The sequence below is a fragment of the Rhinolophus hipposideros genome (assembly GCF_964194185.1).
Source record: "Rhinolophus hipposideros genome assembly, chromosome: 25".
NCBI lineage: Eukaryota > Metazoa > Chordata > Mammalia > Chiroptera > Rhinolophidae > Rhinolophus > Rhinolophus hipposideros.
Window position 1 is genome coordinate 17,675,088 of NC_138071.1, and position 11,861 is coordinate 17,686,948.

Here is an 11,861-nt window from a genome sequence, read left to right on the forward strand (position 1 = left end):
TGAGGGGTAGAGGAATGTTCCAATATTCCTGGGACCAAGTCCTGTCAGACGTTTTTCCTTTTGGAATAGGAATTCCGGCTGAGTGCTTTTATCCCATTACTTGTTTTAATATGTTGGATAATTAGGGTTCACATGAACCCCAAGTGCTGATCCTAGCAGAGCGAGATGAAGTGTGAGAATCCTTCTTCATCCAGGGTGAAATGATGGTGGGAGAGGAGGACCAGGTGTCACCAGGCTGACCTCAGCTGCAGCCCTCCCTGGAGTCCCAGGAGTCGATGCAGCTCTTGGCTCTTTACAGCTTTTTAGACAAGCGTCAGCCAGGGCAGGGGCGCCGGGTCCCCCTTAGCAACCCAGAGCCCCTGGTGGAAAAATCCTTTCTTCCTTTCGTTCAGCTGAAACTGAGTTGGAATTTTCCAAAAGGAACTTTTCCTCAGACACTTAGAAAACCAAAAGCACACAAAGGTTCTAGAAAGAAAAAAAGAGAAAAAAACCTTTCCACTAGAATGTAGATTTCCACTGTGGTCAAAGCACAGACCAAAGTTTGGGGAACAGGTGGTGGCATACCTGTTCTTGCCTCAAATCTGAACAGGAGCTCAGCTCGCAGATACCCTCCTTTTGGGCCTTAGGTGTCTTTTCTTCCCACTCTCCTCCATGCCCCCCCACCTCGCCCCACGTGGGCTGGAGAAGGTGTCCAGTCTTTGCCCCTCCATGAAGCCCTGTCTGACTCTGGGCATCAGAGAAATCTTGAGTGGCCATATCTCTGAGGGCTTAGGCAGGTCCTTTTTGATGCTACTTTCCAAATGAATCCCAGAGTGACAAAGTGACATATCTGGTAGAAACCCTGTTGACCACCTGGTCTAACTCATCTTTCCGGTAGATGAAGTGTCTTACTCAGGATGTCAGGCTGGAAAGAGCTTGTGTGTGGCCACAGAGCTGGCAACATGGTATCAGGCACCTTAGACACCAGACCAATCCAGGCCTTTCTTGGACTTTGGAGAGGACTTGCCTGAACTGAGTGGAGAGGGCCTCATCCACGCGGCCCCACCCAAAAGTTGTTTGCAGATGTCCAATCGGCTGTTAGATATTAAAAGCTAGAGCTCAGAAGAGCCCTTGCTGCTGGAATTGGATATAGAGATACAAGAATATAACTGAAAAAATAAAAAATAAAAGTAAAAATAAAAATAAAAAAGAATATAACTGGAGGAATAATTTGAAAGTCTATGTGATTTTTCTCTTTTGTCTCCCTGTGTCTATGGCCTTTATACATAGTCTGCTTTGGGCAACCATATGTCTGGGAAGAGATTAGAATTTGTTATAGAAGGACTTATTATTTCATTAGTATTAAATTAATGGTTTTTCATTATTAAATTCATGGTTGTTTTAGGGTAATTTTGCATGCAGCCATAGTAACTGAAATACACAGTTTTGTTGTAGAATTTTTGCATCTATTAGCAAAAGCATTTATTCATGTTGCTTTATAGTCATAATTATCATTTTATTGGCTGCAAAATATTTTGAATTGACGTATAGCTTGTTTAAATATTGTGCTATTCGTGGCTATTTAGACAGCTTCTCATTTTTCGATATTTAAGTAATGATATACAAAATTGTACATAAAGATTTTCCTTTTTCTTTGAAATGCTTTATTGGGACAAATTCCCAGAAGTGGAATTATTTTTGGCTCTGAACATTGTTATGACTCCACAAATGTACTACCAAATTGCTTCTCAGACAAACTTGCAATAACAGCTTTGGCTATCCATTGCGTTTGGCAATCTCAGTACATAAATCTACCTCAAATTTGTTTTGAATTGAAGTCAGATATAAATAAATAAGTGCATGAGAGAAAAACGTTTACTGTATGTCATCAATATTAGACATCGTCATTGCTCTTAATTTTTTCTAATTTAATCACTGAAAATTGTGTTTCATCATTGTGTATAATTTGTGTCTCTTGGATGAATACTAAGGCTGATATTTTGCTATATTTTAAAAATGGTTTTCCATATTTCAAAAGTTGTAAAAATTGTTTTATATGCTACAACAAAGTATCTAGGTATATTCTTTATCCAATAATGTATTTATAAGAGCTCTTGATATCTCTGTTTCTTAAGCTTTAAGTCACAATTCATTAGTAGATTATGAAATTGATTAAGTGGCTCATGACCAGCATTAAAGTAAAAATTAGAATAGAAAAAAATAAAAATATAAGAAAATTCTATTCTGATAATATTATCAGAATAAAATAAAAATATCATTCCACACATACTGAGGTTTTTATTGTGAAACTTCTGTTTAACATATATGTGGGGTCATGAAGTAAAATGTTCTTTTTCTTAGTGGAGGATACAACCAAAATGTGTTTTAAAATTGGATTTATAAGAACATATTTATTAAATCTTTTCATATGGATGTAAACATGCAGCGTCTTCCTTTTTGTACTGAAGTAGCTTTCTTTTGTACCATTAAAATTTTTCATGTCTTCAGGCCTGGCCTTCCTGTTTTCAGTTGAAGACAGAAATTCATCTTGTTTCTACAAAGGTGATAAATGATCCATCGCATTTTTTTGTCAACTCAGTTCTTACTGAAGCATTCTCTGGACATCCCCGAACTTGTGAAAATTCATGTCCGCTCAGCAAAATGCAAATGCTGCTACGGAGTGAGGAAACCGAGAATATGTGATAATCACGAGAGCACATGCCCCTGTTTACACTTCCAGTTGTCAGAGTTTATATTACATCAGCAAAATGACTTCCGGTGGACATGCTGTATAAGCAAATGTTATAATAGTCACCCACAGATAGCTACAGAATGATGAAAACAGTTGAAGAGGAAGTAAAGTTGAAAATTCCAGAACACAGGCAAATACTCAGGATCATAAATAGAGATGAGTTTGAGGACAAAACAGTTAATGTAGAGATTAGTGAAATGAGAGTGATAAAAATAATAATTACTATGTATTGCGTATTTTCTAGATTCATTTACTCCTCACCATTACCTGTGAGGTTTATCATTTCCATGCTGCAGAAGAGAAAACTGAAGCCTCCGAAGGCTTGGGCCTACCCAAGGTCACTCAGCTAACAGGTGCCTAGAATTTGAACTTCAAGCCCATGCTCTTCATTACTTCCCCCTGTTGCTTCTCACAGGGAGCCAGGGGTTGCAGTCAAAAAAAAAAAAAAAAAAAAGTAAATTCTTGGAGAGAGAGTTGCTTACACCTTAGAAGTCTTAAAGGAATACATCTACTGCTCTCTGGAACCTTCCAGATTTCCCCATCCACTCTGGGAAATTTCTTTCGAATAACTAGATCGAGTCATCTAGAATAAAAGCAATTTCTTCCCTATTGGGCATTAGAGATAAACAGACCACTGTTTTGCATTCCATCTGTTATTTTGCTGGGCTTTATTCAGATCCTGCAAATTTCTAATGTGACAAAGTCTCAGAGAGGCAGGGCAGATCGTGGCCTGAATACAGCAGCCAGTGTGCGTGGATTTGTGGCTCCGCTCAGCCTCCTTCCAGCTGTGCGATGTCGAGCAAGTTTTCCTCATTTGTAAGATGGGAATAATAATATATACCTATTATTAGAGACAGTGCCTGGTCCATACTAGGTGGTGCATTAGTATTACCTACATTCGTATTACATGTTATAATTTCTTTTGAAGTCGGTATACTTTATATTAGTGATACTTTGGTTTTTCTGGTTGGATTTTATGAGACAATGTTGTTTTATCAGTGGCATATTTACAGAATTTTATGTTGACGTTTGTACGAGTCACTACATATTTGGACAACCGTAACTCCTCCCTCCCTTGGTCACAGCTACATTGTATGATCTGGGTCAGGAGGCCCAAAGCCTGGCATAGAATCACGAGAAGCAGTTCTAATTATATTTTCATGCCAGGACCCCGTAAGCAGGCTACAGAAGCCTTTGAACCCCTTCTAAGACTAATTCTTTAATGCATGAAATAAAATACACAGGATTACAAAGGAATGGTATAATTTTGAAGGCGTGCTATCAAAATATTGCAAAACAAAACAAATTTGTGGTATAGTAATGTATATGCTTTTTAATTAATGATCAAATAACAGGTCTAGGGACAGGTTTAATAACTACTTTCAAAGCAGTGATGGGCATCGTGATAATTTGAGAGATCTGTAACGACGGCAACGTGATATAGAAATATCTGTGATTTCTCTTAATGACAAAGTCACACCATATCTGTTTGTGTCCTATATTCACAACAGAATGGAATATTTTTGCCTGCCCAAGTTTACAGACCTCTTGAATTCTATCCAGGCCTCTTGTGGACCCCACTTTAAGAATCGCTGCACGGGGATGAATGTTTGCCACAAGCAGGAGAGAAGTAATTGCACAAAGATCAGGAAGACTGGGATTGTTGTAGGTTTGGGGATGGGCACAGGAAGTGGAGGAGAAAAATAATGAGGGAGGCTGCCAGGGTGTGGATGGGTGGAATAGAAAGGCACGATGGGTCTGTCACCTGTCTCCCCTGCTGACAGAATATGGGACAGTATAGCCCATCAGCATGCAGCCTGCCAGGAACATGAATGTGCAAAGGCTCCGAATGTGGATTTTGAAGTACAACACCTGGGTTTGAGTCCCAGCCCTGCCATTCACCAACCTGTACTTTGCACAAGCCATATAACTGCTCTGTGATTCAGTTTCTCCTTTTTTTAGTGGGAGTAATAAAATCGCTTTAAGGATTAAGTCAGGTCATATAGGTAAAATGTTTAGTACAGTATGTTTTTATAAGCCCTCCACTGATAGTTCTGGCAATAATATTGTGGTTAACGTTATTACTATAAATGTTTACTGCTTAGCAGTAAGCATGGACTCCCCCCAGTCCCCACGCATTACTGAAATATTAGTGTTGACTCATATGTGGCCAGCAGGGGTCACCAAACACTCCACTATTAGTTTAGGAGGCTAAGAACAGGGAGTGGAGATTTCCTTCTGCTCCCGCAGAGTGAATAGATGGACTAGGTTCCTTCTGCCTCCTTTGCTTGGCCCACAGCTCCCAGAAGCGGGTCCAGGGGCTGGCCAGAAACCGGCTGTTTACGCAGACCCCATCCTATCCACGCAACATTTTAATCATATCATTGGAGAGAGACGATGCTAGGTCCTGGGAAGAATTCTGCATAGAGTGGGGGCCTCTTAATTCACTATCACATACTCCCTCCTTAAACACTTCTTACTATCTAACCTTTCACCTGCCTTCGTATTCATAGAAATATCACCTGCCATCCAGGTAGTTCCGGAGCCAACAGTTTACACAGGTGTGAACTTTACAACCTAGGAACATCTAAACTAGGGCGTACTGTTCTCTCCTCCATCACCGCATAGTATTGCCTTACGGTGCCCTGTACCGAATAATCTGGAAAGCTTTTGAATTAGAGCTACCCGTGCACACATAGAAAGAAACCATCCCGATTATAGTGGCAGAAAGTTAGCAAGTGGTAGGTGCCAAGGTCATATCACCCCATCCTGTGGCAACCTTTCTCCACCCAGTACATCCAAGAAATGAGATGCAATTAAGTAGAATGATAGGAACATTGTACCTGAAATAGGTACGTTGAAATATCATTTGTAAAACTGTTTCTTCCAAGTGAAATGTTTCCTTCTGCCTAGGAATCATTGATAGATTTGTACCCTGGACTGGACCTTCTTTTCTATGCGCCTAGCACATGCCACGAAGCTGAGCATGTAACTAGGTCTCCAAGAATACTAAAAACTGGAAAATGAGCTGCGAGAGCCCTAAGAGATCCAACTTAGTTCTCCACTGAATGATTTTTATTTTTCTGAAACTTATTTTTTTTTAAGAATTAGAACCCTTTTTTCACAAATGAAACCTCACACACAATTTCAACAAACAAAGCAGATGAGAGGGAATTTTCTCTACTGGAGGCAGGAAGGGAGGGAGAGGGGCGACCGACACCTCCCATTCTTTCTTGACCCTCAGCCCCGCCCCGTGTACAAATTCAGGCTTCCTCAGAAACACAGTTTGAACCCCGTGGCTTCCCATTGGATGACAAACCAGTCTAGTCTCTAGTCTCAAGTAGACCATCAATCAATGGTTTGGCATATGCAAAATGGTGTGTCCAGACTAAGGCGACCGGTGCAGGTGACCTATAGAAAAAGCACACTGGGTGTGAGATACAAGTTCTAATCCTGGCTGTTCCACCAGTTGGCGGGCTAGTCTTATAAGAGTTACTTGCCCCCTCCTGTACAATGCAAGTTGGAACCACAGGACCTCTGAGAGCCCTGCCAGAGCCAACATTCTCACTGAAACCTGCTGATCCATGGTGACTGAGAGGGAAAGCCACACAGTTCTCCTCAGTGCCAGGGCCCAGGCCGGGAGTCCGTGCTGCAGGCCACATAGAACTGTGCAGTGGCAGTGTGTTCACAGCCACCCCGTGCTTCACCCGTCCTTGTCCCATGCCCTCATGCCCTCCCTGCTGTGCTGAGCCATTGGGACTGTCCCCTGTGGTAACTGCCCCCTTCTCTGGTCCCTTTTGATCCTGTGGTCCATTTCCACCAAAGCATATCTGGCTTCTGTCCTGGACCCTCCGACTCACCCTCCCTTCCTGGGTCCCAGCTATCTAGTAGGTAAAGGCACTGAGAATTCTCTTCCCACAGCTGTTGTCTCGGGTCCGACCATCTCTCTTACTTCCCAAATACCACAGCAACCTGGCTTGCAGCTCTGGCAATCCTTGTTTATCACTTGTGAATCTTATTGGCCCAGCATAGAAAATCAAGGAAAGTCAGAGAGAACATTGATTCTTAAAAGAGGACTCTGCTCAAAGTAACCAGACTATTTTGCTCAATAACATGCAGTTGGGCACTCTACATTTTCCGTGTTTGGATCAGATAGCAGCAGAAATAGTCATAAAACTTGGTTTCAGTGGGATGTGGTGTAAAAGGTCACAGAACGAGCAGGTGGACCGATTGGCTAGCTGTGAGATATTTGGCATATCAATGAACTTTTCTTGATTGAAGTTCATCATGTGTAAGAGGAGAATCACAATACATGAGTCTCTCAGGACTAGTGTAAGGATCAAATGAGATCATTTGGTTATTCAGCAAACATTTTTTATTATGAAATAAATTCACATATACAAAAAGTACATGAAATCTCTGTATACCATTTAAAGGAATAAAGTAAAGCAAACACACATGTTCTCAGAACTCAGGTTAAGAAATACGTAGTATCTTAGAAGGCCTTTGTATATCCCTCCCTGATCTGAGGCCTGATCCCAACACTCACCCTTTTGTGTACATGTGGGGGTAGGGGGTAACTTTAGTCTGCATTTTTCCTGAGTCTGTCTCCCCCCCACACCAGTTTTATTGAGATACCATCAACATGTAACATTGTGTAAGTTTAAGGTGTACAGTGTGATGATCTGATACACACATTTATTTGGGAATCTTTACCGCAATAAGGTTAGTTAACACCTCCTTCACCTTATGTCATTACCATTTTGTTGTGGTGGTGGTGAGAACATTAAAACTCTACTCTCTTAGCAACTTGCAAGCATACAATGTAGTATTGTTAACTATATTATCACCATGCTGTACATTAGATCCCCAGAACTGATTCATCTTATAACGAGAAGTTTGTACCCTTTGACCAATATCTCCCCATGTCCCCCACTGCCCAGCCCCTGGCAACCACCATGCTACACTCTGTTTCTATGAGTTCAGTGTTTTTAGATTCTACCTATAAAATCATAAGCAATTTGTTTTCCGCTGTCTGACTTATTTAACTTAGCTTCATGCCCTCAAGGTCCATCCATGTTATCTGCAAAGGCAGAATTTCCTTCCTTCTTATGGCTGAATAATATCCCATTATCATAGTTTTTTGATCCATCCCTTAGGTTGTTTCCATGTCTTGGCTATTGTGAAAAATGCTGCAATGAATATGGGGGTACAAATATCTCTTTGAAATAGTGATTTCGTCTCCTTCAGATAAATGCTCAGAAGTATTGCTCAGTCATAAGCTAGTTTTATTTTTAATTTTTTTTCGTAATCTCCATGCTGTTTTCCATTGTGGCTGCACCAATTTAAAATTCCCACCAGTAGCGAGCAAGGATTCCCTCTTCCTCACATCTTTGCCAATGTTTATCAGTCTTTTTCATAATACTTGTTCTAACAGGTATGAGGTGAGATCTCAATGTGGTTTTGATTTGTATTTCCCTGATTATTAGTGATGTTGAGCAATTTTTCAAGTACTTGTTGGCTATTTGTTTGGCTTTGGAAAAATGTCTATTCAAGTCTTCTGCCCATTTTTTAATGTTGTTTTGCTATTGCCAACGCCTACTCTTGAATTTTGAATACATCTTTCTTTTGCTCATCTTTGTAGTTTTATGACGTATGATTATATCCTTAAAAACGTGTTGATTAGTTTTGCCTATTTTGAACATGATATAAGTAGAATCTTACTGTATATATTTTTCTCTGATTAGCTTTTCTTGCTTCAGTATTCTAGTTTTGAGATTCATTCATGCGGAAACATACTGCTGTAGTTTGTACATCATGAGAAAATGCAAAAGGTTTATGAGATGCCTCGGTAGATGCCCCTTAGCTGGTTAAAGAAGTTCGCTTCTATTCTGAGTTTGCCAAAAGATTTTATCAAATATTTGTCTATTTAATGCATCCATAGACCTTTAATTTATTAATATGGTGGATGACATTATTTTCTAATATTAACACAACATTGCATTCCTATGATAAAATCCTATTGATCACTCTTTCATACGTTGTGGAACATGACTAAATATGTTTCGTTTAGGATTTTTACATGAATGTTCTTCAGTGAGATTGGTCTTTCTTGAACTGTCCTAGTGATTTTAGTATCAAAGTCATGCTGGCTGCATAAACTAATTTTGAAAGCCTCCTTCTTGTTCTGTTTTGTGGACTGGCGTTGTCTGTACCTAAAACATTGTGACAGAGAACGGTGCTCCCACAAAGCCCTCTTGGTCTGTTTTTCTTCTTTGTAGCAAGATTTTTTTAACTAGTTATTCAACTTTGTGCATGGTTATAAGACTCCATAAGTTATGAGACTCCTAAGTACTACTTTGGATGCCTTCCAGAAGTTTTAATATGTCATATATTTATTCCACACGTGTTTTCTACTTTATAGTAGGAGGCAACCTAAGAGAATAATGGTGCAGACTCTGGGATAAGACTGCCCAGTATGTCATGAACACTCTAGCAGTTTTAGGCAAGAGTACCTGTGGTGAGGGCCTGAGGCCTCCTGCCAATACCCACTACTGAGTTGCCCATGATTGAGTGCGCCATCTTGGAATCAAATCCTCCCACTTAATCAAGGCTTCGCTTGATGATTCCCAGCTGTCGTTTTACTGCCACATCATGAAAGACCTCCATGGTCCCCAGCTAAACCACTCTAGAATTCCTGAACACCAGCAACTGTGTGTGTGGGAAAAAAGTGTTTAAAACAAACAAGCACAGGGTTGGATCCCAAGGCTTCGAAACTGTTCCAGGGCCCTCATGGCTGGAGGGTGGGGACCGTCCCTGTGCGGTACCGATTGGCTTGGTTCCCAGACTCCTCCCCCATTGAATCCACTGCAGCTCTGCATTTATCTGGTTTCTATCTTGAGGATTTGCACAGGATTTGTTTTGAAAAGAGGAGTTTGCTGCCAGAAATAAATTGGACAATGCTGGATTAGGGAAACTCTGGATTAGATGACCTCTCACTCTATGATTTCATTAATCAGTATGAAAAAAATACTTCTTGCAAACACGTGGGCCGTATTTTCTTCAGGGCTCATTCTTCTTGCCAGGAAGCACAGTCCTTAAGGTTGGAAACAGAAGCGTAACGTGAGCTGCTCTGCTGATAAATGTATCAGGAGCTGCCCTTCCTATCCGGGAGGATGGGCAGAGTCCAGGTCATGGAGAAAGCACTGCTCCTGGAGAGGAAAGAGCCCCAGTCTGAGGATGGCTCCCCCAGGGCCGCCTGAAAACTATGAGAGGACGGATGGGTTTGCTTCTCTTACCGACATTTGGTTGTAATAATAATAGTGATATTAACAACATCGGCAGTAATGGCTAGCATGTATTGAGGGCGAGGTGCAAGGCCTGGGATGGTGGTTTTATAGTCATGATCTCGTTTAATCCCCATGACCGCTAGGAGGTAGCATTTTATAGATTGAGGAAATGGGGGCTGGTAGGTTCGATAGTTCACCAGAGTCATGGGTCAGGAAGAGTAGCGTGGCAAGGACGCCTCAGTCTGTCTGTAGCTCTACAACCCTTTGCCACACTTTCATGTATTTTAGGCCACTATTCAGAACTGGGTCTGACATGCACTGATTTTATACCAGGAGGTTTTAATAGTTGGCATAAGAAAAGCTCTTCGTTCATTCACTCACTCATTCAGGTAACTGACAATGAGACTATTCTGTTCTAGGCACTCTGGATAAAAGGGCGAGAAAAACTAACTGGTGCTCCCTTGGGTGAGCTGGGAGTTGGGCTATAGGAGGACCTGAAAAGCTAAACTCTGGAGAGGGAGGGAGGGAAGGAGAGAGGAAAGGGATCCTGGAGACCAAGGTCTTCATTGGGGCAGAGCTAGAAAAGGCCCTTGAAGGACAGAAAGACTCTGTGCGACCTGGAGCTGGATCCCCGAGAGCCATGACCTTGGCAAAGTCACTCTAAGGCAGTCTCCAAAGAAAGCCTTTGTCAGTCCCCAAGGTCAGTCCCTCCAGGAAGCGGGCAAAGCCTGTGCTTCTCCAGGCTGGATACCAGCAGGGGGCTGGGGGTGGGTGTCTGCCTGTCAGCACCATGGTGAGCCTGGAATGGCTGCTTCTATTTGCCAGCACCAAGGACACTGCACTAAAGCAGCTTGTTCAGGAATTGTATCAACATAAAGGACTTGGTGTTGAGAAACCTCTCTCTGTGCATAGGACCTTGAGAAACTGCTGTTTGAAATCAAGTCTGGTGCAGACTTTTCAGAGAAAGCGTTTCAAGTGCAGGTCTTGTCACCCATGTGATTCCAAACTTAGTTCCTTCTCTCAGTTGGTCTCATTACCTTCTTAACAATTCTACCCTTTGGCTAGAACTTTGTTTTGATGATACTCCAATCGTTTCATGAATGTATTTCGAGGCCCCAACAAAGCTCCTCAAAGATGGGGCCAGCACCATCGCTCTATAACCCCCACAGACTTAGCCCCCTGGGGGTGGGGGTCACTTCATTCATGATCATGAGTTCATCTGAGTTTGGACGGTGGGTTGGAACCTGTCCCAGAAGGTGTGGGGGTTTTAGTTCTACCAATGGAAGGAAGGAACGGGCTCTCCATGGGGAAAGCAGGGCCTGTCTCCATCAATGGAGACCTGGAGTCTATCTATGGCAGCCCCAGGTCACTTGTCTGCAGTGGAGAGAAGCTGCCCCCCCCCCCCCAAGCCTGCAGCTGCATCTACTGCTCCCTCAGCCATATTCCAGCACCAACATGCCAGGCCACCACCAACTGCCGCAAATCTTTATCTTCCAAGTACAGAACCTGTCCTTGGTGCCAGGCCTGGATTTCCTCCTCTCCCCCTACCCCCAGGCCAGGCTCCTTCTCAAGGACAAGTTCTTAGATATCATCTGAGTCTCTGCTAGAAAGCAGGGCAAGGCTAGGGCAGGGCGTTTTATCTTGTTTGTCCTTCTGGCTGACATTTCAAGTCTTGTTTTGATATTGTTCTTACTCAGGGATCCAGAAGGCAGGCAGCTGATTTAAATACTCCTACTAGGGACTACCGCAAAGTCTCCTCAAGGTGTGTTTCATTGTTGACTAACTGGAGAAATAAGGGTGGGGATCAGGACACAGAAGATTTGCCACAACTTACAATAAAA